The sequence below is a fragment of the Phyllobates terribilis genome, unplaced genomic scaffold (assembly GCF_046119375.1).
Source record: "Phyllobates terribilis strain yellow unplaced genomic scaffold, ASM4611937v1 Scaffold_2__4_contigs__length_985480577, whole genome shotgun sequence".
Lineage (NCBI taxonomy): Eukaryota > Metazoa > Chordata > Amphibia > Anura > Dendrobatidae > Phyllobates > Phyllobates terribilis.
This window is the reverse complement of record NW_027362762.1, coordinates 86,414,490-86,419,513: the sequence shown is the minus strand read 5'-3', so window position 1 is coordinate 86,419,513 and position 5,024 is coordinate 86,414,490.

The following is a 5,024-nucleotide window of genomic DNA, read 5'->3' as shown; positions in this document are numbered from 1 at the left end:
TGTGCTCCCCGATCCTGTTATGTGCTGCCCCCATCCTGTTATGTGCTGCCCCATCCTGTTATGTGCTCCCCGATCCTGTTATGTGCTGCCCCCATCCTGTTATGTGCTGCCTCCATCCTGTTATGTGCTCCCTCATCCTGTTATGTGCTCCCCCATACTGTTATGTGCTGCCTCCATCCTGTTATGTGCTCCCTCATCCTGTTATGTGTTCCCCCCATCTTGTTATGTGTTCCCCCATCTTATGTGCTCCCCCATCCTGTTATGTGCTCCTGACGCGCCCCCTGGGCCAGTGCTGTAGGGGATACCCGGAGCCGGATCTCGATGGGGGTAGTAGTCCTTGTGGCGGTGACCCGGTCCGTGCCCAGGGTGTCAAACTACGTGGCAGTCTATGGCAGTAGATGTTACTTTGATTGTCGACTACGCCACCCGTTGAGTGCGGCTTTGAAGCCGCCGCTGCAGAGCAGTCCACTGAGGCCGGTGGTATATGTGCAGCAGTGATGGTATAACCCCCAACGGGAGGGGTATGGCCTCAGGGCAGCAGGTGTGGATGATGGGGGTTGTTGTGGTGTAGAAAGGAGACTCTGAGACGGGAGGTGCAGTTCAGGGTTTTTACTTACTGATGTTCTTTTGGTCACTCTGGCCTTGAGTGACCACCCGAGCCGTGCTGCGTCCACCAGGTCCTGGACTCGGCCAACCCCCAGGCAATTCTGGAGCGTGGTCCTGAGCTCCTTTCTGACTCTCCCTTCCTGTGGCCGTTCCCACCAGGGATCCACTTTTGGCCGGCTCCCTCGGGTCTCTTGGTGGTCAAGCCTCCTCTGGGCTCCCTGACCCTATGCTTGGTGTGCCTTTCTAGTGGATTTGGTGAGGGTCGTGGCAGATCCTGACCACGACCTCCGGTTCCTGGCTAAGGTGTGCTTTGGCCTCTGCCAGCTTGGGTTCCGGTACCCTGGTCCGCCAACCCTTCACCCTTCTGTCTGTATTCTGGGGTCTTGGGGTTCTTTCTCCTTTCCTCTCTGGGTCCTTCTGACTCCTCTCTCTCTCCCTGCAGGCTCTGCTCTGGAGCTGGGCCCAGCCGGAGCCACAGCTCCCTGTCAGCCCTTCTGGCTGAGCTCCTCTGCTCTGCTCCTCTTGCCTGACTGAACTGAACTCACCCTGTTCTAAGATGGTGCCCACCTTATATACTCCCTCTATGTGTGAGCTCAGGTGACCAGCACCCAATGAGCTCCTATCTTTACCCAGACTGCTCCCCCTATCTGCCCCTACACTACTGGGATGTTCCACCCCCCTCCCACTCCAGCCAGGGACAGACGCTGTCGTACCTGCACATAAACTGGTGGGAGTACCGTCGTTCTGTCCCCCGGAAATGGGATGTATGTAGTGCATGCAGCCTACTAGCTCAGTTCCACACTCCATCCTTACCCGGGAGTGGAATACCACACCTCTGGCTTGAGGTGTAATACCCCTGTAGCAGCCGAGTCCTCAGGGTGCTACACTCCCCCATCCTGTTATGTGCTCCCTCATCCTGTTATGTGCTCCCTCATCCTGTTATGTGTTCCCCCATCCTGTTATGTGCTCCCCCATCCTGTTATGTGTTCCCCCCATCCTGTTATGTGCTCCCCTATCTTCTATCAATTAAATAAAAAAACACTCCTACTCACCTTTCCATCGCTCCCTTGCAGCGCGTCGCCTGTGTTATTTTACTAAAATGGCGCCGGAATCAGCGCCTGCATAGCACGATATCCGGAGCCATTTTAGTGAAGACACATTTGCAGAGTGTATTCAACAAAATGGTGCCGGACAGCACGCTATGTGCATGCACTGATTCCGATGCCGTAGTTCTCCCACGGCCTCCGGCCCGAACAGAGGCGCCTCAGCAACACTCCTCCTGGTCAGGTATGTACTTATGGCACCGGAGATCCCAGTATACGTTCAGTGCCTACCCATACCGTGATCTCTGGAGCCATACTCCTCTTACCTGTCACCTGTAACGGCTGGATGTGTTCTTCTGTCTGGGGCCAGACTGCACAGGCACATCGCGCTTGCGCAGTCTATAGAGGCTTCGAACAGACGGACACATCCCTGATTATATTATAGATTCCATTTCTTGTTTTGTTAGTATCCCCCTCATTTCTGCATTATAATGGATGGATTCCAGTTGGTTTTGGTAACTAGAAAGAGGGTTAAACATTAATTTTTTATATGTTGTTAGATCACCCAGATGTCTTCTGACCCTTCTCTCGTATTTGGCATTTGGCCGTAGGACCATATTGCCACCCTTATCGGAGGGTTTGATGATTATGTCCTAAAGTTTTCTTAGTTCATCAATCACCTTATACACATACTTATTATATTTTAAATCATATATTATATATTTATATGATTTCTATACCATATATATTTTCCTATGTACTTTTAAACAACAGATATTAGGGCACTTAACGTTGTTCTTAAATGCACGTTTCATAATATAAACATTGGCATATATGGCACTTTTGCGATCCACTGTGGAACGTATACTTATTTTCTGTAGCCCAGTTTGCACATCACTTCCACCCTGTATGTGAATACAGACCGCACTTTGCGTTCCACTGTGGAGGGCATACTTACTCTGTGCAGCTTGGTTTGCACTTCACTTCCGTCTGGGACGCTGGGGTTGGTATGTTTATGTGGCGCCCCTGCGGGTCCAGTTGCCACAGAGGTGCTGCATCTCAGCCAGAGGTGTGGCACCGCACTCTCAGATAAGGAGGGAGCACAACCAGGGACCCAACCACTCACATCCAACACTACACCACTCCTTCAGGGCAGGGCAAGATTGCTCCTAAGGGAGAGCAGAGACCTGCTCCCTGTCTGGAGGATGGAACTAAGTAGAGGAGGTGGGTGGAGGAAGTAGTTTAGGGGAACACTGAAGGAAGGACTGAAGATAGAAGGGGACCACGTAGAGTGACAGTTGGTGACGTGGGTCACACGACAGAGAGTATAAAAGGAAGGGTAGAAAGAACTAGAGAGTTCCATTCCTGGGACCAGAGCCAGTAAGTGAGGACCGTTGAGGAGTAGGGTCCAGGTGGAGTGAGGGCCCAGTCAGAGGGGCCCAGTAGGAGAGCGAGGAGAGGACCGGAGCAGTGAGAGGGGCTCCAGAGAGAGAAAGGATCTTAGGGGCACGGGAAGTGTAGAAGTCCACCCGTGCGTTCGAGTTCACGCCGACCATGAAGAGATCAGGTCGCAATAGGGGACCGGCCCCAGACTAGTGGAAGACTGCAAGACGCAGTTAGCAAACGGGAGGTTGCGGTATCTCTATGTGGCGTAGCCAAAAACCACACACATTCGCTGAAAAGGTGGCCATATAGGACCAAGGGGACAGAGAGGACGTCGCCCGACAAGGCCCGGGGCCACTGGCTCGGGACACTGTGTGTGAGGCGCAGGGCAGGAGGGCGAGAGCCAGCGCAGAGAGACAAAGCGGGAAGGTACACAAGAAGGGGGTCCCGATCAAGTGCACCCAAGTTATCTGAGAGTTCGCTGGATCACTTCCCCGGAGGACACAGGACTCGGTGGGCTGTTATAACCTGCTGGCAGTTGTAACCTGGAACATCATAAGAACTGTGAGTAAACACTTGAAGACTGCACCCCGCTGTGTCCTAGATTTAATTGCTGCGTCACCTGCCTTGCACTACACCACCAACATCCAAAATCTCTTATTTGACTGCCCAAGGGCCTAGCTGTACCCGTGGAGAGCTGAGACATCTCTGCTGCATCACCAACAGCCCCAGTGGATCTGAACAGCAGCGGCGGCCACCTATAGCCGCATACCACGAGTGGCGTCACGAAACCTTATCCCCAAAACTTTATTCCCTATCTTTTCTTTATTTATTTCCCTCCCTGGGCCACGGACCGGGTCACTGCCGCCGTGACTACCCCAAATAGATCCGACCGGCCTGGCTACCGAGTACCCCACGGCCCCAGGGGGCGCGTCATTTGCCCAGGTCCCCTTGCGTTCCAGCGTGACATGCACGCCAACGACACTTCCACCGGGAAGGCTGCGCTCCCAGGAGACGCGGCTGTCCTGGTGGAAATGACGCTGGCAATACCATGCATGGTGATATACCCACACCTGGCAACAATTTCTACAATAAATCCGATTGGTCCAAGGCCTTTTATATACCCCCTATTTGGGATTAACCTACACAACATCGTCAAAGCATATGGCGAAACGCGCGTTGGATAAGCACAGACTCTTTGGGGTCAGTATCCATCACTTCATTCCTTGTGCATGTGCGCATATTCTGTTTAATTGGAACACTTTAGTGCCCATTCCTGGGACTACATCTACCTTGTAGGAGCATTAGGACAGGGACACCTTATTGGCATTTATGGCATATTTCAATGTCTGTTCGTGGTAATAACTATATCATGTACTGCATATTTTGTTATGATATTAAGCAGCTTATGTATTACACACTATGACATAGCACTAGGCACTTTATTTATATGTCATCTTTACTTTGGTATTGCTGATATGCATAATATTATATATCCATGATTTCTCATGACAGTTTATTGTAGTGCTTGTTTACACTAGCATTATACTGCCAATATTCTTGCTGACACCCTTGTGTTTGTTTTTGGTCATTTTTTTCTGATTTTAACTTCTTTGTTATATTTTAATGTTATTAATAAACGTTATATCTCATTATATCTAGATTGTGTGTCATGTTTATAGGCTTTAATGAATTTTTGGTGGACACATTACATCTGTTATTATTATTTTTTCTATTTGTTCTATTTCTACTTTATAAAAAAGACTAAAAATGTATTAATACAGTAGAATATTTTTTTTTTCATACAACAACTTTATTGAGGGAAAAAAACTAAATTAATTTGTAAGTTAAAATACGTTTTTTGATAACGTAAAATATATTTCTTCTTTTAAAGGGTTTGGCCACTGCTTTTTTATTGATGACCTATCCTTAGAATAAACCATATACAGTGGGGGGAATAATTATTTGAACCCTTGCTGTTTTTGTAAGTTT